At 36.0% G+C, this 23,716-nt stretch overlaps 1 long non-coding RNA gene across 2 annotated transcripts; it reads left to right on the top strand.

Moving 5' to 3' along the window:
• Nucleotides 1–506: 506 nt before the first annotated feature.
• On the top strand, nt 507–17,971 carry LOC148654749 (uncharacterized). Of its 2 annotated transcripts, none has more exons than XR_015941400.1 (4): nt 507–595; nt 8,256–8,309; nt 11,810–11,885; nt 16,006–17,971. It is a non-coding gene; the product is annotated as an uncharacterized LOC148654749 (long non-coding RNA). The 2 variants fall into 2 exon arrangements; XR_015941399.1 differs by having other exon boundaries at nt 11,807–11,885.
• Nucleotides 17,972–23,716: the final 5,745 nt, after the last annotated feature.

Here is a 23,716-nt window from a genome sequence, read left to right as displayed (position 1 = left end):
TGCTTCTAAGTTTATTTTTTAATCCCATTTATTATTTTAAATAATGGACTGCCACCAGCCAAGCAGGTTTGGCTTAAAAGAACAAAAAAACCCTCCCAAAACAGCAGTCTTCAAATGCAAACAAAAAATGGACTTATTGCCTTCAAACAGGGATAACAACCCCCCTTACAGGAGCACCTCTCAGCCCACTTTCCCTCCAAAACACCAACCATCTACTGTGCTCTCCCAGTCGCTTTTATAGCTCCTCCTCCCAAGGGCCATCCTGTCTTAAAGGGACTTGCTCATATCTTTTAACAGAGGCGGACACTTTTAAACAAATAAAGTACTTAATTCAAATCCAGAATAATTTCTAAGCTTTAACAAAGTCATGTGATGGTTTTTGTACATTTAAACCAAAAACATAATCATACAACAGTTATTTATGGATGGTCTACCAGTAACCTTTCTCTTTAAGATCACCAGTTTTTTTTTTAGTATTGCTGATGTGGCAGTGTGGGAAACTACAATCAGAAAGGGGACTGGTGGCCATCTTTTCCAACACAACATCATATTCCAATGGGGAACACTGCAGTGATTTTAGTGGGGGAAAAAAGGGGTAAGTGTCATTCACACTTCATATGTTTCACATACACACTCACAAACATGCAGGAAGGGTACAGGAAAGTATTGGAGTATTTAACATTCATTTGGGAAAGAAAAAAACAGGCACCCTGTCACATGGACAAAGTCCAAAATAGCATGCTTACACTAAGAAAAGCATAAATCCATTTTGGTTACATAAAGCTGCCATGAAATGGCTTAAATTAATGTACAAAGGTACAGTTATTGTTCTCCGTGGATTACACAGTGGAAATCATTTTATTCTTCTTAAATGAAGCCCTGTGAGTCACATTAAAATCTCCATTCTTTAATTTTATTATACATGAGTGTAACATTTAGTGCAAGCTGTTTTGCTGTTAATTACAATTTACGGTATTATTCAATATCAAAGCTGTATTGTCACATAAAAAGCAGGGGCAGTCTATGCCCATGTCCTCTTGGTAGTCGACTGAATTTGAATGCCACGCTTGTGTTGGCAACAAAAGTGTTAACTTCTCATTTCAGAACTGCTGACATCTGTAGTGAAATATAAGAGATTTGAAAGCAATAAAGAAGGCTTAAAATTTAATGCTGTCAGTACTTTAATAACTACATTTTAACTACAGGGCAACTCAATATCTGCTACTTGCTTATTTTAGATGTTTACATAAAAAATTATTCACCTCTGCAAAACTTTTCATCTTTTTTTAAGACCTGATTGATTTTCCCAGAGATTAAAGCAAATAAAAAGTGGAGGATAATATTATTGTGTTTTGAGAAAAACATCCCCAAAACATTATCGTTCTTGGAGATTACAGTCTGTGAGAGGGGAATATGCAGTATGAAGCAGAAGGGTTGAGCTGCTTATGATTCTTTCTGTAGTTCAGCCCTCTACCAAGCTCAGGCTCTGACAAATGAATTCAATATACTACTCTGCATTTGTTTTTGTTTTAAAAATATTAAAATACATTAATATGTTTTGGATGTGGTAGAGTGGTGCAGTGGTTAGTACTGCAGCTTCACAGCACTGGGGCCCTGGTTAAAATCATGGGGTGCTATCTGTATGCAGTTGGTATGTTCTTTTAGTATTTCTGTGGATTTCTTCCAGCTGGTCAGGTTTCCTCACACAGTCCAAAGACAAACTGGTAGCTGAATTGGTTTCTGGGAAGATTGGCCCTGGTGTGAGTCCATGCGTGTTTGTGTCTGTGTGTGCCCTGGCCAAGGTGTATTCTGCTTTGCACCCAGGATGGCCTTCTGCTCCCCTGCAATTCTTTACTGGGTGAAGCACTTGGTAAATGGATAAATTAATTAATTAATATGTTTTGATGAGAATTATGGTCAGGTGTCACTGCCATCAGATCTACTCTATGTAATTCTTATGGAGCATTGCATTTCCCATTTACTCCTATTATATAAATTTATCAGCCAAACATAAAGAAGCTTTAATCATCCACGTCATATTTCACAGTAGCAAAAGAAAGAAGTTCCAGAAGGCCTTGTACTCTGAACTTGAGAAGGCATAATATCTGGAGCTTATATCACCCTGAAATTAAGGATGGCAGGACACAGCAACTCTAAGAAACCCCATATTCTCTCGAGAGGAATAAAAAGCTGCAACTAAGTACCAAGTCGGGTTGTTTGTCCCATACCTAACATTTTAATAACAGAGTTCATTACAATTCACTCACACTAAACATGTCCCAGTCGCTCCTACACGCCTTTCCCTATCCTATAAAACGACTATTGAGAAACATGATATACATTTTGGTGTGTTTTATAACTCAGTGTACTTTCAACAAATAAGCATTTGTGGACATATGTTAACCCCTTGTATTACAGTGTACTGTATATTAACATCCATTAACAAACAGCCTGGGATATACAGTAGTAGGACATATAAATGTATTTTTTCCAGCAACATACTGTAATAAATACAGTATATCTGAACATTATACCAAAATAGAGATGCATATCTCCAATTACAGACCACTAAATGAATCCCAAAAACAATAACAAATGTTATATTATCAATTCAAAGAATATTTATTTAAATAGGTCCAATTAATCATTACTTGTTTAAAAATATTATTTGGATAACAAGACACCAGAAACTATACAAAAAATACAATGTGTTAGATTTTCATTTTAAAATAACTTTTAAAATATATTTCATTCCAGATACAAATACAAAATATAATATACATTTAAGTAGTAGTATCTACAGTATGTGTTCTGTCTTTCTTATTTGGTTAAGGTTTTTTGCAGCTTATGTACGGTATCTTATTCATATATTTAATATTACTGCAGCAACATCACACTGTCGCCTCATATTTTTTTTATTCCATGAGATCTGGTATTGCTCCAAGATTGCCTTTAATGAAAAGAACATATGTAATTTATACATTTACTGTCACACACTTGCTATTATTTATTCACACAAATATTATCTTAAACATTGATTAGTACAGCCTTTATCTGAGGAAAAAAATAGAAAAGCTTTGAATCTTGGTACATCTTGCCAAACTGTCACAGATTTCTTTTAGAATTAACAGCACCTTGTGTTATTGTATTTACTTTCCTTTCATTTCTCATGTACTGTAGCTGGAGTCTATTATATTGTACTTGATCAGGGATGCTTTAGCTGTGAAAATAGTACAGTGACATTTCCTTTGTTAATAAAGCCTGGAAGAATGTGTGGAAGGCACATCATCTGGAAAAGGTATACGGATGATTCCCTTACCTTGCAATCCCTATAGTAAATATGGAAGTCAACATCTTTCCAGAAAATAGGAATATCATAAAAGTCACCTCATTTATGGTCAGACATTAGATTTCTTTTTCTCTTGGAGGTCGGCTTCTGTAATAACACACACATTTTTGAATGCAATACCATTGTTACAAGTAAACTCTTAGCCAACTACAGCAGGTCTGTCAGCCCAGCCCCATTGAGACTCAGCCTGCCTGCTTTGTGAGAAATTCCTTGTACTGTAAGTGTAAGAGACTTTGAGTCCTGCATCTTTCAAGAGTCCTGTTATGCTGACAAGCACCCCCGAGTTGCTTCTTCGCATGCAAGCACAGTCATTCAATTCCAAAGTTCGGACAAACCATAATTAAAGATGGAGATGAGGACTGATTTGGAAGTAGATTGTTTCATTGGCTCAGCTTGCCTTGCCCAATAAGGACCACAACAACCTGTCCATGAGGATCGTGTTGTCAAAACACACCCCCCCTCCTTCTTCATGAGGGATATGTCACGGCACTGCTGCCAGAGCAAGGATGTTCAATGTTCAAATCATAATTTTTACACAACAGTAGGGGGAAATGGGCATGATTAAGCTTTGACCACATCCCAATCTTTAGACTTTTAAAGAAAATATCACTTTATTAGCCGTATACAATTTCTTGCATTAGGAATTTGTCTTTTCGCATACCCCAGCTTGCTCTCCATGAGACACACAGCCACACAGATGGGGCAAGAGAAGCTTGGGGTCAGAGCACAGGGTCAGCCATTTATACGGTACTCCTGGAGCAGTTGGGGTTAAGGGCCTTGCTCAGAGACCCAATGGAGTAGGGATATGAACCGGCAACCTTTCAGCCACAGGCACAGATCCTTAGCCACAGTCCCACCACTCCTAAACACCATTTATTAAAAAAAGTGTGACTCAGACGGTCAAAACGTCACTACCAACCAAAGTTTATGGGAAAACAAAAGTTCACAGGTCTATTTAATTGTGATTATGCGATTGAAAGTACTAATTATCATACTTCTTCTCTACTTTAAAACACATAAGCATCAGAAGTTAGACTGAATATTTGCATAGTTAAAGGTATAGCCTAGTGTTCTTTGCTTCAAGACTGCAGTATCAGACATTAGAATACAGTAAGTTTACTTTCCCCATAAAATCCCTAAGAGATCTTCCATGAATCCAATTTTATGAAATGGACAAATTCACATTAGGCCCAGTAAAGAAGGCAAAAGTTTCTTTTTTTACAGTGGAAGTGTACTTCAATGCTACTTCTCCTGATTATAACTTGGAGAGCCTGGTCTTCCTTGAGGTTATATGAGAAGAGAATGTGATCAGTCAAACAGACACTACAAAACAAAATAATGATTTTGTTTACCAATCCCAAATCCCAGCAGTATCTACCATAGCAAGATGTGTGTAGTGCAGATTTCTATAATTTTATATCTCCTCTACATTTTGGCTTAGATGACTGAAAGTTGTTGCAATGAAGAGATTAATTATAGATTTTAGTTGAAACATTACTGCATATCTGTAGTTTGCCTAGCTGCTCAATTGACAATAATACATGTAGAATATTGTGGCCAATATTTTCAGAAAACATTAACAACATATGGCAGCATAGGGACACAGTGTAGCACTGGTGCTTCACCACACTGGGGCCCTTGGTTTAATTCCTGGAGGTCCTCTTTGGGTGGAGTTTGTACTGTATATTCTCCTCACGTTTGAGTGGGTTTCCTCCCATAGTCCAAAGACAAGCTAGTAGGTGATGTGGCTTCTGGAAAAATTTGATTTTCCTGCTGTGAGTGTGTGAGTGTTTGTGTTTGTGTGTTGCACTGCGATGGACTGTTGTCCCATCCAAGGTGCTTCCTGCCTTGTGCCTGTTGCTTGCCTGAATAGGCTCCAACTTCTCCAATACTCTGTGTTGGAAAACATGGTTAGAAAATGGATGGATTGTCCACCTTCCAACCCTTTGCCTCAGGGAACTCACGCGGATGCGAAGGTATTCTTCCCTTGATAAATGGCACACATTATTACCTTTCTATGGTCCCCTTTCTCGATTTTCACTGAGCTTGGATTCAAGAGGTTAAATCATCTCAACAACTCCGTCCATTCAGCTCTGTCACTAATGTTAATCGTTAATTGTGAGTGACCGACTCAAAATGACTACCAATGCATTTAATCAAAATACCAAACTCCATGCTCTTTGGAAGAAAGAAAATATATTGCCCATACACATATATAAAGAATGTGATGCTCAGTATATACTAAGAAACATTAAAAATGCAACAAATGAGTTTGAAAGCAATATAACAGTATGTTGTGCTTTCCTCTCAGCAGATATCTGTCAGATACACATACTGTATGAACCAAAATGAAATTATTTATTTATAAAACAAATATTAAAACTGCTTCTAAACAAAGGAGTTTAAGAGCAATATATTACAACTTACAATAGTACAATTTCAGTCTTCTCTTGTGTTAACAAAAAGACAGCTGTAACAGTAAATCTCAAAACAAACAGTGAAAAAATAAAATCACATAGAACAAAGTAAATTAAAATTTTGCCAACTCCAATAAAAGTCTACAACACATAAGGAGTTTATTACAGCATGAATTCCTATTAGTACAGCGCTTATTTGATAGACACTGTTAAAAACACAAGACTGTTCTGTAAACAAAATGTTTTAAAATGTACTAAGCTGTTATTAGATTAAATGCTCAATACTGATAGAGCATAACCAACTTAACCTACCAGCTTTATTCTTCTTAATGTAAATAGAAATTACTCTTTAAAATCAACTAAGGGCAGCATGGAGGAGCAGCTGTTAACATTGCTACCTTGCAGTGCTGGAGCCCTGGGTTCAGTTTCGGATCTGGGGTGCTGTCTGCATGGAGTTTCTTTGTTTTCCCTGTGTTTACAAGGGTTTTCACCACTTACTCTGGTTTACTCCCACAATGCAAAACATAGTAGTAGGCTTCTGGCAAACCAGCCATGGTGTGAGTGTGTGTGTCTGCGGTTGTGTGTCTGGCCTTGAATGGGCTGGAGTCCTTTCCAGGCTGTGTACCGTCTTGCACCTGTTGCTTGCTGGGACAGGCTCTGGCTCCCCTGCAACTATGAACTACATGTAGGTAAAGTGGTTAAAAAATCAATTAATGCAAACCTACCCCAGATAATGATATCTGTAGTATAAAACCCATATGTCTATTACAGTATATTAACTCATTATTTACATTATATCAGATTCACTAAAACAAAAAATAAATCTATACTAAAGTTTGTTTCAGCGTTGTTGCAAGTATGCAATTCTTACGAATCTCTGCTCAGTTCCTCAGATCAGCAGAAATAATAAAGTCTCCCACTTCTCAGGTTTATTTGGATCTACATTCAATAATCTATGAGTGTGCAAAATATTTTAAAATAATTTGAAATAATGTTATGACGTGTACACCTGGCTATTGTCTACAACCAGAAACTGGAAGAAGGCCCTACAGTTGAAACATTGTTTCTTTTCTTCTCTTTTCAGCATGGAATAAACCTTTACTTGTTCCTATTGCCAACATTTCCAGCTTCAAAGCAAGGGGATGTTTGCTGAAATGTAAGGGACCCAGATTCAGTGATCAATGCAATCATAAAGCCTATCTTGGTTTACCTTAGTTAATTAAGTTCTGGGTAAATGATTACATGTCATGTGTTGACTAACAGTCCAGATAGACACCAGGAAAGAGGCAGGTACAGAAGGAGATGGGGGCAGAGTGAAGAAAGAGGGTACAACAAAAGGAAGAGGAAGAAATCGAAGGCGAGAGGTCCTTGCTCCTGTTCATTCCAGAAAGACCAGACAAGAGCTGAGTGTTTGAATCTAATTAAGAGAGCTTTCTATGCTTTGCTTTTTATGGAGATCTGATTTCCTCACTAAAGAATCCCTTGGTTAAAAATGGCCTCTCCTGGTTAGACAGTGCAGTTTTAGAACAGGGGGTAGGTTCCCATGCGTTTGGTAGCATCCAGGTTTACAGAAAGAGAGATTTAACCACGGGTTGTATTCTATTTAGTTTAGAAGGCAGCTTATCTCTTCCTTTGGCCTTTGTAGGCATTATTTAAGAGTAAAATACTTGGTGGCAGTCTGGGGTTTTCAGGGTGGTTAGGATGATAGGCCTCTGGGATGCCTTATTTGAAAGTTTGTACATCAGGTACCATGTGTGTTGAATGTTTATGTTATGTGTTGTTTATTGTGTGTGTTGCAACCTAATAAATATTTGTGTAATAGTCTGCCTGAATTATTACTAATTTCACCAAAGCTGTGCCGGAGTGCAAAGAATGCACATGCCTCTAATTATATGAACCACTGGGGTTTATCCTTGGCAAAAATCTTTAAAAGTTGGGGGGGGGGTACGATTATTTTACTTATTAATTTATCCACTTGGTCTGTTTTTGATTTTCTCCATTTTTGTAATCCCCCATTTGTAACAATATGTACTGTACAGTATAGCAAAAACCGTTTGTTCTGCCACCCGCTGTAAACAAGCCTTGATGCTCTCTCACTATGCCCTTACTGTGACTTTCCTACACAAGGTGGCTTAACATCAGTGGTGAGCAATCTAAAGAGTGAGAAAGGCCGGGTTTCTGGCCCACAGCACCCATCAACAACATTACCAAGTTACCAAGAAAATCCAAAATCCAGAACCGTCCTATTTCCCATTCAAGGTTAAGGTGATTCTTAAACCTTGTCCTCTAGATATGCAAATGTGCAAACTAAGGGTTATTTTCAGAATTCAGCAGACAGGGTCATGTCATTATGGTCACAAGTTAGCCTCCATCTTTTGGCCATGCCCTAACTTTATTTGATAGATTTCTCAATCTTTACTTTAATCTCACCCAAGGTTAGTCCTTTGCATTCATGGAATCTGAATTTTGTTTTTTTTTTCTCCATTCAGATCCCCTTGCTGACCAAAGAAATTTGACTCTGGGAAACCTCCATCGTTCTTCAGGTGAAGAAAATCTGAACAAACACTTAGATAATTCATTTGGTTACTTTTGCCACTTTGGCAAAAGTCAATTGAAAAACAAAAAGGTCCTTCATTTGTTTCATTAAAATGTGTGCCTTCGCTAAATGTCTACAAGAAAATTGAATTAGAAATCTGAATGAAGGTTTACTATCAGCCGTTCTTCTCCTTTTACTATAGAGCAGTGCTTCTTTAAACAACTGCTTTGAGAAAACAAGGGTATGTGAAATTTCACTTTTCTTTAGAGCATTAGAAAATATGCCAAACAAGTAAAATATACTATATTTAATACATGTGTCTGTATTTAATGTATTTGAGCAAAATTACTTGGGGGCATTGGGCTTGTAACATTGACATTTGGAAGGAGAGAAAGATAAAAAATTGCGTTTAAATTTGTGTTTCCAAATAAATTTCTAGTTGTAGAGCTCATGTTGCAAGTGAACTAATGAAATTCCAAGCTGCTCTGGGGCGGCTGGTTTATTCTGATCACTAGTAGATTGCACTATTGACCATATGTCAGACACAGAGCGATACAATGATTGAATAAAAGCGTATACATAATCGAAGCAGAGAACTTTGCCACAGCTTGCTTTTGTTGCCTTTCTAATAACACAGTGGGAAACCCTTTCAATTTTTTCACCCCTCTCCTTGTACACACATAAACACTCCTTGATATGCTATTTGTTTTTCTCATAAATTCTGAAATTCCCTTTCTTTTTCCCTACTCTTTTTTTTTTCCAATATTGGAGTGCTCTCTGCTAAATTAATGCAGCTTGCCCCAGTCAAGGGAGTCTGATGAAATATTTGTGGACCAGATTAATCTGTTATCAGTTCTAGAGGTGTGAAATGTGATGAAGATGACAGAGAATCATGCTCCACAGGCCTGAAGCAATTTGCGCCCAAGATATTTAGATCTGCCTTGGACATCACAGATTGGATATTATGGGAGGGGAGACCCCCTAGGGAGGAGACTTCGACACATAATTCAGACACTGTAGGGGAGTTGCCTGAGAAAGTGGGTAATGAATGAAGTTTTGATTGGGAAAGAAATCACTTAGGGATTTTGCCACTGTAATATAAGCAGGTCCTTATGTGAATTATGTTTAACTTGCAAGTATGGGGTGCTAACTTGCACTTGATTGATTTTAATTTCTGGAGAGAAAAACCTTCTCTCAAAGTTGAAAGTTGTTGGAGCCAGCTTTCTGACTTTTTTTTTCAAGGAAGTTTCTTCAAAAGAAAAAAGTTATAATGAATAATTTGTTTGATATATATATAGTATATATGTTTTGAGCAGGTGCTGAAGTTGGCCAAAATGAACTTCAGAAAATTCCCAGTTACCTTGGGCAGAAGCCACATTATCACTGAAATTTATAACACTTCAGATTCTGCTCGGGTAGTTTGAGAAGTGCCCACAGTTAATTAGGTAGATCTTGAAGAATGATGTACTGTCTATACCACTACACCACAATGGGTTGAAGGTTGTTAAGAAATACTAACTCACAGTCCGTGTTTGAGAAAGAAGTACAGTATACTGCACAGAATATGACTTTTCCATCCCCAGTTACTGTTTACTTCTGTTGTGAATGAAGATGTTGGCAACTGGATCACAATACAAAAACAGGAATTTACTCAGCAAGTACAGCAGTACCTACAGTAAGTTCTACCTGTGACAATTAGGTCCTCTTTGAGAGTATAGCTGTTTAAAATTTCTCTTCAACATTTACCAGAGTCACTGTGAGAATTCTGGGAGGTATAGATAAGATGGCATATGACTTCAGCTTCTGCTTGGGCATTTCATGAAGTATCTGAGTTTGGCATTGATCTATAGCATTTATACTATAAATATAAAAAAAGGTAACTCCAGAATCACTATTAATGTTAGGGGAATTAAAGCTATACTTATCTATTATCCTTTTCACCTGCAAAATCATAAGAATTCATTCAATAATTTTCATCATTTCACAGAGATAGCAAGGAGCACTTGAACGGCAATGTATGCACTAACAGTTTTTACAGAAGTGTTATCCTTTCTTAATAGCTATTACATGTTAAGTTACCCAGACTGGTGTGATGCTTCTGTTTCAGTGTGTGCCATTAGCATGGGTTCAAACCTGTTTGCCTGGTCTGCAGTGTGCATATGCTCATTGAAACAGCTCAAGCACATTTTGTGCATTGTGTTGCTACAACTACAGTACATTCTTTCCTGTTCAGGCTATGCTTGTCCTAGACTGCTCAGTTCTACTACAGCTAGCAAGGGTCCCGATCTCAGACTAAAAGGACAATGAACTGAATGCAAAGCAAGAAGATCAGAGCGTCTCTGGACCAAGGAATTACTGCAAAACAACCAATACTTTATTAAATATGCCTACTTATGCATGATATACTGTATACAGTAGTATCAGGTTTTTGCCCACCTAGTTAGTTACTATATTAGTTCCCTTTGTTATTCATTAGATTATGGGTTTGTGAAAGGGAAAAATAGTCATTATTTTTTTGTATGTTACCTTCCAGATGTCTCCAATCTTCATTATTATCCAACAATATTGCATGATCTATAAAATGATCTTATATGAATGGTCACAAGGGGATCAACTACAACTCTCAGTCCTTTTTTCTCTTTCCTATTTGGAAGTGGACCAAAGTCACTCAAAGTCATTATAACTCGTGTTAATTTAAGTGCAAAATTTACCTTTTCAGATGTACATTTTACAGATTTGGCCACTTGAGATATATAATTTCTGTAATTTTCCGTAGTTTACAAATGTTTGAGCTGTGTTGTAAACATTTCTTAACCAGTAAATAAAATGGCTGGATTCTAGAGCTTTCCTTCTTCTCTCCAGTATGACTCTTGATACCCAAAGCAGGAGATGCTCTCCGGTTTTGACTATCAGTAAGGTCTCCGAGCTCAGGGAGTTTAATGATGAAACTATTTTTCCATTCTGCTAGCACTGTTTCTTTTTCCCATAAACTTTGCGAGAGTTCAATCATCGTGTTAGCTTGTGAATCAACCAATTCTTGAACTCTTCTCTTCCCTTTTTTTCTGAAACAAAGTTGTTCAGTACAGGCTCACAAGTTCCTAAAACACTTCCATTTCGGTTCCGTGGAGTCCTCACTTAAGGACACGTAAGTTCCTGAAATCTATTTGAAAGACAAATAGTGACTTCCTTTCAAGATTAATCATTTGTGAGTTTATACAGTACATCTTGCATCATGGTTTTCTCTAGCAGTTTTCCTTGTGCTAGCACTACAGAGTATTATCTTTGCTCTGACAATTACATGGTTTGAACCCCGATTCTGTGCTTCTGTAGCCTCACACATCCATGAGAATTCTCCTCCATCTCCCACAAAACACATTTAGGGAGGAGGTCAAACTCTAATCTCACCCATTTCCACCATCCCGTGTATAGTATCGTGTTTTTTGCTTGCTCACCTTCACATTGTGTCTTTGCTTCCCTTCCTCCACCCAATCTTTCGACTGGCAGCAGTTCCTTGGCTCAGTCTTAAAGTGCAGGATTCCAAAAACTCTGTTTATCCAAATGGTTTGTCCTTCTCCCCAGTCAGGTGAGTTACTCCATTAAATCTCACCATCCGAATCATACCTCTTGTCCACCTTAACTAGTTTTTGACCAAACTACTGAACTGCAGTCATGCAGGCACCCATTACATTGTCTGTGCTTGACATCATAGACTCACTAGAGAAGGCACATGTAAGGAGTTGTAATTCTGAAATGATGTTAGAGTGAAAAGGAATATTGCTGCCCTTTAAGGACACTGTATTCCTTGTAATTCTTCACTAATAGTTTTTCTTATCTTAATTACAATTAATATGAATGCCAATGTCTGAAAAACATCATTAATATTGTAAACTAACCTTGTAAAAAACAGAATTGAAAAATGTTAGAAAAGGAGCAAGTGTGGCAACTACATTCCAAATGAAGAATGAATAATAAAAGTTAACATACAGTACATTTGTAATATTCAAGTGAGATGTTACCTCATTACACCTGTGTTTATATAACAGTTAAGGTGCTGGGTAAGAAAGACTAAAATCCCTTAAGGAACCACTACAGATTTTTTTACCTTTATTACAGCAATTGGGATTTCACATGTTCAATCATCAAGGAACAATACCTGTACTTTCCAGGTTACTATGGTTTACAGTAAAGGTTTACAGTATTTAAAATAAAATTCAAGAAAATGTAGTTCTGGAGTTTGGGTGAATTCAGATGTGCTGTATTTATCTGATGTAGTGGAAATATAATACTACATTTATTTGAGCTCAGTGTTGCTCAGCAATCTGATTGCAAACAAATTGTTCATCTGATGTACAGTATGTGACCTTAATGGAATAACCCCCAGACTGCCATAATGTCGTTTTTTCTTCTGTTCCCTATTAAATATTATTTATGGAATGATATTATCTTTTTTTTAATAATAATAACCTTAAGGTACATTCAAGCTACCAGCTATTAACAAGGAATTTAGAAATTATCAATAAAGTTTAGGACAACAAATGAATAATTTAGCTTCTTTTTCTTTTGTAGACTAGAGAGACATTAAGTAATAGAGAATAAACTTTTATTTTCTCATTTACAGCAGAATCCCGTTTTTTTAATTATTTTTAAATCCAGTTTAGTACAAAAAGGCCCTTGAAGCAGTCTTTTATTTTCCTATTAGAAAAAAAAGGACTCAACTAATGGATCTTCAAGAGATCATTTGTTTGCTGCAATTAGTCAGAGGCAACCTATCTGAATCTCATATTTCTTCAGCTTAATCAGGCTGTTAAACACTTCGAAAAAAAACATTTGGTCAAATAGCGTAAAATGGAATAGTATCTTGTTTCTTTTATGTAGTCAAGCCAACAGAAGGTCTTAACACCATCTTATTTCACAAAACATCACCTGCCAGAACCTAGTGCATGCAGAAAGAGAAAAAAATAAAACAAATTAAGTTCAAATGTGATCTATTTAAGCATAACATCTTCTCCTGCATATACTGTAGGGCCAGATATAACTCGGTGACTTATTTTTAAACGCAATCACATATTGATTCACTCAGCATGAGAGTGTGTGCTGCAAAACAAGCAGGATACTTTCAAAAAGTATTTGAAAGTGTAATTCTTGGAATCTGTACATTATTTTCTTGTTGAGCTTGTTGTTGTTTAGGGAAACACAGATCTCGTGATCATTAGAGGCTATTCTCATCTGTTCAATTTGAAAAGGAGAAGGCAAGAGGATTCACAGAGCTTCTGCAATATAAAATCGTATACTTCTGGAAATAAACAAAAGTTTTAGTAGTCTTTGCTAAGGCAAAAGTAAGGCAACCTTGACTTTTTCACTCTGTCTTACTTCTGAAATCAATGGATTTTCCAGGCCTTTCAAGATGGTTTCTTTATCACACAACTGACATGACAGTCTCTGTTTTCTTCTTCAAATAATTAGCACAGTTAAGTAATCAAGATCACAATTGAAATAAAAACTTGAGGATCATACAGCCTTCAGTACAGGAGCTGCTGATCCCTGTTAGCTTTTCAAAACCTCATTGATTAAAATCTTGCAAGGGAAGATCAAAAGTGCTGGAAAGCTGTTAGTGTGAGTCTAATAGATTAAATAAAAAAATATTGTCTTACGAAAAGCTTACACGTGAATGTAAGAAGGCAAACACGTTTTAGCCAATGTCTACCTAATCAGTTAAAGTTTACATCTCACCTCTGCTTCAGTTGCAGCAGTTGTTTTGGGGAGAAATTGCCTGGCTGCAGACTGATTGCCAAAGCTACAGCAGCCTGAAAGTGGATATTGCACTGGTGCTTGTTGTACAACACACATAACACTTGAAAAAGTGTTCAGCAGGCTGTGACACTTGAGTCGCAAAAGCTCCTAACTGACTTTCATCGAAAAGAAAGTCTCAGAATTTTAACTACAAGAAAGTAAACGTTTCAATTGAAGCAAGGAAAAAAAACAAAGCAAGATTGCACCAAAGCTTTTTAGCGTTTAAGGACCATGGCACTTTATATGATGGATTTTTTATTATTTTTACTTTACTGAAAGTAAAAGTGAATTTAACAACCTGTAAGAAAGTTTATCCTTTTTTAAGAAGTGTGAGGCATGGAAACTTGCTTATCTACTTATGGTGGTGTCTTCAAATTGATTTTTGTTGATATTCCAGCAGATATTGCTTAGAAAATGACCCAGGTTTTTAAGCATTTTTAAGAGCAAGGCATACTTTACAGTATTCATTTTCAAACGGACTGCATTTGAAAACAATGTTTGGCACAGGAAATGAGTAAAGACACTGGGAAAATATTAAAATGGCTGCAGGGATGACAGCAACAATGGAGTGAGACAGATAGATTCTTCAAGCCTGATCCTTTATGATTCTCCTCCCGTTATTGAGTGTATAAATTTCAATCCCCCTGTACAACTGGGGCGAGCAAAAAAACATAAGATTATCATATCACTCCAAGCCTTGTAACTTGGAAATCAGCTCAGATATAAATTCACACTATATAAAATGACTTTTAATATTCTTTTGCTAAATTTAAGCATTAAATTTTGTATGATTAAAAATTGATTTACTTTCTCTTTTCTAATTTACTTTTTATATACTAGGGCTGTCATTTCCATCTGGTCTGCTTGTTTCTGAGTTGAGACAATGAAGAAGCAGCATTATATTCTGGCTTTAACACATGGAATGTAGTCAAAGCATATGAAGTTGCACTTCACTAATTTAAAATACTTTATCTGAACCGAATCCAAATGGGAAATCACTACAGCTCCTCAAAACCACAATGTTCCTCATTCAGCTACTTTGATGCTGAGTTAAGTTTTTTATGCACTATAGTTATCTGAATTACTTTCTAGAAATTTGAATCTTCATATGTCAAAATGATCAAAGATCAACACATTTACATATTTTTTTGTCTTTCAAGTTCAGATTGTAGTTGGTAGAAACATGCAGTAGGTGCAGCTCATTAATGAAAACATGTTTTGAAAGACCATTAAATTTAATATAGAGCTTTACAGAAATTTGAGGATTTCTATAAAGTGAATTTAATCCCCCCCCCCCAAAAAAACAAAACAAAACAAAAACAAAACACAGGGTCATGAATCCTTAAAAGAACAAAAGAGTTTTGTTTAAAGAAATAGAAAGTAATGGTCTATGTTTAAATTTTCAGGCAATCATAAGACATTACTAAATGTCTGGGTATAAATACAGTACTTCAAGTCCGACTAGTTAAACTGTATGCAGTATAAAGAGACACTGCTAACAAGATGTTTTTAATATTGGTGGTTATACAGTATATCCACACGTCTCTTGCTAACATACAGCTTCCTCGTTCTTTTACTGCTCATGGTGGTTTTAGGCAAAGCTGTCAAAGGGCATTAGATAACAAGTAAGTCTCATTAGCACCACAAACCGCTCATTAGATTCAGCAGCTCAGAAACTATGATGCTTTTTTCTTACTGTGGTTAGCTGAGAAATACATGCAAACTGGTTTTAAAGTAACACATGCAAAAATGCAAAAACTGAGGTAAGCTTGTTTTTTTTTAAAAAAAAATTACAGAAACTGCTTGGTTACATTTCAGACATGAAATACCAGGTGCAGAAAAGAGCAGGAGACTGAGCTGAGCTGTAAAATGTAGCAATTAGCTGTCTTAATTAACTGTCGTCTTCTTCCCAGCCGCATCGCTCTGATGGAAAGTCACGCTTATTTCACGCAGAGTTCATTGAGGCCTGCATCTGCGTCTGGAAAGGGAAAAAAAGTGAAGAATCAACTGTAAAATCCTCCCCAGGAACCCCAAATCCTTCACAATCCCACAGCTTCAGCTTTTCAAAGGACGGGCCTAGAAAAGGTGGGCATTCATTAAAGAAGAGATGAAAGGAACTTCTTGGCATCTATTGCAAGTATCTGTTCCAGACAAAGAGTTGCACTGCTGCAACCTTTTCTCTTTATAGATATAACTCTATGTATAATATAAGATTTCTATAGTGACACACAGTACTAGTGACATCCTCACACTCTCTGGAGCATTCAAACTCTCTCAAAAGGCAATGGTCTGGCCTTTTTGGAATGGTAGATTTGGAACATGTCTGTACTATTTAGGTGGGGCTCTTGGAATGGTTTTGGTGACTGCTGTCTGAATCCCTGGTAATCCTGCCTGATCTACAGTACATATGACAGTCAAGGGCATTGTCTGCTCATTGAGTGATGATGCAGGTGGTATTCTCCCTCAAAAAATGAATCCAGTATGCTCTTCTTTACCAGTCTAATAAGTACAGTATAGAGTGTATAGTTACAAAGTAATGAGCATAAGAGAACGCCCGAACGAAAGTGTAGAAGTAAACCATGAGCCAATGCTTCCCAAATAACATTTTATCTCACAACAAATAGTAGATGGTTGTTAGACATTTATATGTAAATTGAAGCACAGAATTTCAGAATACAATGATATGTGGTTAAAAAACACTGGCGACAAGCCACTTCAAATAACGATTTAATACATTCTTTTCTGCTATTCCCTCCAGCTCATCTAAAATTCTAAAGTTCAACTCATCTTTTCCAACCCTCGCTTCTCACATGCCACTCCCTGACTACGCGCCATGTGGTGACTGCCCATCACTGCTTGTATACAATTTAATAACTCTAGTTCTTGCTTGCTGCTCTGTCAGTTGCTCTATCCCTTCCCATCCATAGCCTCTCATCACTCTATATACCCCCTCTCACTCCATCCATTCTTTATCTCCTGTCAGACTAGCCATGCCTGCCCTCTGTTCTCCATCTTCCAGACCTTAATGCTTCTCCACTCTTACACACTCAATGACAGAAGGAACTACCAATATATATCAGGCCTACACACATCCCACAGCCTCCTCAAGACTGACCTGTTCAGACAGTATCTCCAACCCTTTCTACTTTACTGGATGCCACTGCGCAAGGCCCCTGCCTGGAGATTTTTGTTTGCTCTCATTTATGACAAAGCCCCATTCACACCTTCTGATCTATTATTGGAACTGATTGTGTATTTTATTTTTAATTTTGATTGCATCTGAGGTATATATAAATTGCATTCTTATTGGTTCTACCTGCATTATATTTTTGGTGAACATAAATACACAAACATAAACATAACCAGCTGGTTTTGTAGACATACTGTACTACTACTGAAAACAATAAAATATGTTTAATGTGATATATTGTTCCCTCTTAATGTTATGTACACATCCCATTATAACTTTGAGGCCCGTTTTTTTTTAAATGTTTTGTCATTTGTTTCAATCAGTAATGCCCTTTGCGTATGGTTTAGCCTTTCCTTCAGAGGGATGCTGTTGTCAAACTTTTCCAATCCATTGGATTCTTGTGTACATTGAAACATAATTAGTGACTGTGATAATGATGTTTGTGATACAATTGATAAGGAAAAGGTCCGGCGTGTCTCTCCAGAAATGCTTTTTTTTAACAAAATATTCAGACTATGAAGCATACAGATCCAGTATATTCTAAACTTTCATTGTTTATTGGCACATTGGTTGTGTAGATAACTGACAATGATGGTATTTAACAAAGGTGAAATCCTTTTCACCTGTTTTGCTACATTCAATTAGGTTCAAATGGATTCAGAACCTTAATTCAATGTAACCAAAAGAAATGCAACATTTATGCCAAGAAACAACAAAGTGCGTTTGGTAGTTTCATAGATGAATAAAAACCTAAAAATTGTTTGACTGTCTGAACGTGCTTTAAGACATGGTATGTAGTCAAAGCATATGAAAAGGCACTTCACTCATTTAAAATACATTATCTGAACTGAATCCAAATGGATAATCACTACAGCTCCTACAGATATGAAAAAAATTGTATATTTCCCATAAAGAAACCCTGTTCAAATCTATACATATATTGTAAATGAGCCAAAAGACTACTGTATATCCTTCAAATATAACTGTATAACATTTTGTAGTTTAACAAAGATTCAGAAAGCTTATAGAGGACTCAGGAAATCACTTTAAATGCCACAGGGTTTTCAAGGAAGATGAACACAAAATTAATGTACAGTAGAACCACAAACATGAGGAAAGTCGGACAACTGTCCATAGATGTAAGATCAAATATTATCAGCCTCATCAACTCTGGCGAGAGATGTAAAAAAAAAGTTTGTAAAGCATTACAGTATTGTGGTGTCCATAATCCAAAAATTTAAGGGTAGCGGGAAGGTTTCTTGGATCATCTCACACCCAAGGTCAACACTGGGAATCTTCGAACACTCTTGTATCAACAGGAAACAATATTTCCATGACTGCCATGTGAGGCTGATCTCATGAATTAGGTGTTGGCAGCAGAGTTCCATGGCAATATAAAAAGAACATATATGAATTTCCCAACAGCAATTAGAGTAATGGGCTCTCAAGTCAGAAAGGATAAAATGATTTAATTTGATGAAATACAAATGGAGTTTTGGGCAGTCTCGTCAGTGGTATTATTTCCATGAAAAGGTAAACTTAGTGTTGGAAAATAATATCATTCCTTCTCTGCGGTATGAACATGGCAACATTTTGCTTTTGGCCTGTTTTGCAAACTGTGCTCCTGGTGCCATTGTAAGATTTGAGGGATGGCTGGATTCCAAAATTATTCAGACAATTTTATTCAGAAAAACTGTTTCACTTTTTTCCTAAATTCAAGGTTGATTATAAATGCACTTTACAGCGAAGAATAACCCATACCACCCCCTGAACCAATGAAAGCAGTTTACAAATACACACCTTGTAATCTGTAGATGATGATGATGACATTTTGCAGGAAGAAATGGCTAAAGTTCTCCACAGAAAATTGCCTGAACTTAGTCAAATTCTACAGAAAATGACAATTTTATGTTATCAAAGCAAAAAAAGAGCAACAAAATACTAAATGCTGGGATGTGAATAATTATGTAATAACATATATTTAGAAACCTTTGCAATTATTTTACACAGATATGCTTCTGCATAAGTCTTACATGTTTTTATGCTTTCATGTTAAAATTATGCAAAAGAACACTGAATGTACATTTGAGCAACTGTTTTTTTCTAAAATTAATTTTCAGTTATGTTCTGTCAAGGACAAGAATATATTTTGTGCCACCTGAAGCTGTTCCAGGTCAAAGCTCTTTATATAATCAACGGGAATGAGGAAACAACAGTGCAGTGGAGATCTGCGGACCTGGAGCAAATTTTGTAAACACCCAATGAGTTACGTTTGTCATATATGGAAATTAATCAAATATAAATGACACGTTGTGATTGTTGTGTTAGTCTATAATCATATCTTCACTGTCTTTTTAACTGAAACACATGCACAAGTCTGGATTATACAGTATGTTCTTTTAGTGTTCAGATCTTTACATTCTGGTTAAGCAAATCTTCATGGAGTCCGTGAAACAGGATCTCCAGTGTCCTGTTGTGATACTGTTCTGAGATTTTTATAAGTGATTCTGAAGCTCTTCACAGAATTATCAAGAAAATGAAATGTGCTCAACTAATGTGTAATTCATACCAAAAGGAACTCTGCCAACACTGTAAACGGTATCAGATGGAAGGTGATTTTCTATACTTACCAGATAAAGTGGAACAATTTGTGACAGAAAAGAAAAAGAGATGTGAGTTCAGATGCTTCATGTGATTTCATGTGTGGGAGACATGCCTTTCATGGATGAAGGTCACATTGAGTAATTTATACTTGTTTCCATTCGCCATTGGGAATGAGTTTTAATGCTATTTGAAATCCTCTCTGTTGATTTCCATGAACCCCAGAGTGACATCAAGGTATTTCTTATTGAACCTAAAATGGCATGTGTTTAAATTACATTTGGAAGATAAAGGAAATTACATCAAAAAGAGGCTGTTTTTGGATATAACATTTTTTCCCATTCTGTGCGTTGAATAAAGAAAAATAAGTTGCAGTAATATGTTTTTTTCAATAAGAAGCAGGATACCTTTGAATCATAGATTTATCTTTTAAATGTAATAATAAACACAGAAGTCATCTAATTGTACCTTTTTCACACTATATATAAAATCTCTTTATATTACTTAGTTACATCTTAAAAGCTGCCTACCTGCAAGTTCAACATCTCATTATCTAAAACACAAAAACAAATCCAATGGTTATACTTTATTCAAACTCAGGGCAGATGAAGGAATTTGAAACTGAAAGAGGCTAGTAAAAGTAACATTGAAGCAGACAATGTAGAAAAGGATAATCACAGAACATCTAAAGCTACAGTATCAGTTTGGTCTACTTATCCAGAGACACATTTTGAGCTTCAAAATACATAAAATACCATTACAGTTACTGTATTTTTCCGTTAATCAAAGCAAAAAATGCTTTGTAATAGACATTTGAGTTTTTTTTATAGAATATTGAGCTGTTTTTTAAGAAAAAACAACTTTTATTAAAATTTACAAACAACAGAATTGGATTTACATGTATTAAATGTAACTAGCTTAAAAATAGATTAAATGATTTTCAGACACCATAAGGCATAGGTTTAGTTTTATATATTATTTATTTGGTGAAATTCTACGAATCTTTACTACAGCTGTATCCTTAATTCTAACTGTAGTCATGGAAATATTAGCAGCGATTTGTGGGAGACAGAAAATCATACCTAATTATTAATTCTTCTATTATACCTATCGATTGCTTGTTGTTTGATATCCTGTAAACCAAAACTGCTGAAATTCCTGGATTCTGAACATATATTACTTCGAGATTTTAATGTAGCTCTGTGGCAATCAATCAGATTTAATCCAAAACCAATTTAGTCCTCCTGAATAGGAAAATATCTTTTAATCTCTCTCTGACTATCCCCGATTGCAATTTCTAACATCAGTTGAAAATCAAAAAGATGCTTAAAAAAGAATCCTCTAATTCATGTATTATACAAAAGCCTATTTTTATTTCATACTGTAGGTGCTGATTTAACATAGCATCCATGTTGGCTATTAATATTCTCTCTCTTATTAATTGTGATATATTTCTATTGAAGTCTGCCAAAAAAAAAAGAATGCAAATTAATTTTTCTTCTGTGTTAAGAAAAACTGTATGTTTGAAGAAAAGGTGGGCATTGGGGCCCATTTTAATAATAAAAAGCTTTTATTGTTAAGGCTAAATCAGATATTTATTCTCAGAAAAAAAACTTTACATTTTAAATTTATTTCAAAGTAAAACATTAAATATTTATCTTGCCTCAGAGCAGCAGTCTGTTGTCATGTACCTGATGGCACTACACTTGAGCTGGTGGTTCCAGTGGTTGATTCAGTCTACCACTGAAGTAGAAGTGAAAGTCTTTAATATAAACATCTAGTTAGAGAAGGCCATATTAGGACTGACTGAGTACCTTTTATTTGCAGTAGGAATGAGCTTTGATAATGGAACATAGTAGAAAGAAATTTAGTCTTGTGAAGCTTCATGTTAATAATTATCAACACCTCTTAGAATGACTGTGGCATATCATTGCTGAAAAGGCGTTTTTCCATCTCTTTAGTCGACTCCCTGTGAAGAGACGTGCAGAACACCAGCAATCGGGTACACACAATGGGGTGAACACATTTTCTCCATTTATTGCCTTCTCTCTTCAATATGTTGCTGAAAAAAATGAGTCTTCCCTTGAGCAATTATAGAACAGTTCTGTCTAGTGCCTGAAGAGAAGAGACTAATGCCAGATTCTCAGATTCGTTTTTCGGTGTGTTGAAAGTCTTCATCTGTCCTAAATGTAAACTGAAAAACATGGTTTTAAAGATTTCATAGCTGCAGAAGAGAGCATAAGCTCTTAAATATACTGTATCATGCAAGTTAAAACATTTAACTTAAGAGACATTCCATAACCGTACTGCAGAGCAATGTCTGTGTCAGTTTATTGTAAAAATGAAAACTACAATGAGAAAATATAGTAATAAATAGGCAACTGAAAGCCAGTAACATGAATGAAGGAGCTCTTGATTTAAAATCTATGTATTACACAAGATTTGTAGCTTATAGTACCACAATATATTAGATACATAGTGTTTAGTTATAAAAGATTGCTTGCTGTTGAGGGGCAGTTTTGCCGATTCTTCATTTTTTTTTCTATTTAGAGACAAGGTTTAATTACCAAATAACAGAAAATAATGATTGTAAATTTGCTTTATTAAAAAAATATTAAACAATGTGATACTGTTTCTCATTAATGAATAGATGGAGCCACATAATCAGGAGGAGAAAAGATCAAGTTTAGAGTTTTGTCAATAATATTCCAAAGTCATGTATGGTGTGGAGCACGTGGTAATATTCAAGTCAGGCACTCCTATCTTTGTGATCAATATCTCGCGTGTCCACTACTAGCCTGAGCACAAGCATATCAATGGGACGTGCACACAGGCAGAAACTTTCCACATGAGCCACAGGAATATTCCTCTATTTGACCTGGAAAACAACTGCCTGATCAGAGATATTATTTTCCAGCGATCGGTATTGATGCACACTGTTACCTAACTAACAGTGTCAGTTTTAAAATGTAGAATAGAAAAATGGTTACAAAAGGCAGCTATTCCAATTATGGCCTATTTGGAATAAATTCATTTCCGGATCCCATCCAAGGATTTCCCGAAAGCTAGGGTATCTGCTTCAACAGATAACCTTGTATTATATTTTTTATTATTTTTAATTGCAATGTATTAAAATTCCCAGATGCACTGTGCAAATTCCTGATGCAGGAGGTCTGCAGTGATCAACGTGACACACCGTACTATCACGCTGAAAGATTGACAACTATGCTGGCAAGCGTTAAACTCACAACGGCATTTCTGCAGCAACAGGAGGAGCAATGGTCTCTAGATGTCATGATGTCATGAATATACAGTAGGATTGTACTATGATATTATCACTGACAACAGCAAGCTGGTTTCTAAAACAGGGATTAATGACACTCCCACACCATTGCATTACCATCACCATAACAATTTCTCTCACACACCTCAGAAACTTTCTTCATTTGTTCCTACTGGATACACGGCTCTATCACTGTCAGAGCCAAGGTCCATCACAAAGTGCCAACCTTTACCCATAGATAGGGGCTTGATGTGGTCCAGATGTGTTGAGGCATGAGGCTATTGTAGACAGTCTTGATATTATAACTGGAGTCAAGTTTATGGGTCTTCCATTACATCCTACTGTGTTACCAGCATTAGTATTTGTTGTGTGGAGTCAACAGAACCAACAGCAACTGTTCCCTGGCAGCCTTAAGATTCTTACTTATTTGATTAATAAGAGTTGAACAGTGAGGCTGAATATTATTTGATTGATTCGATCACAGGTACCTTCCTCTTTTGGAAGCAATGGCATGGCTTTAAATATTCCATTAATGTTTTTAAGTTTTAAA

This window comes from Lepisosteus platostomus, chromosome 9, assembly GCF_059453375.1.
Source record: "Lepisosteus platostomus isolate fLepPlt1 chromosome 9, fLepPlt1.hap1, whole genome shotgun sequence".
NCBI lineage: Eukaryota > Metazoa > Chordata > Actinopteri > Semionotiformes > Lepisosteidae > Lepisosteus > Lepisosteus platostomus.
This window is presented reverse-complemented; position numbering and strand designations above follow the sequence as displayed.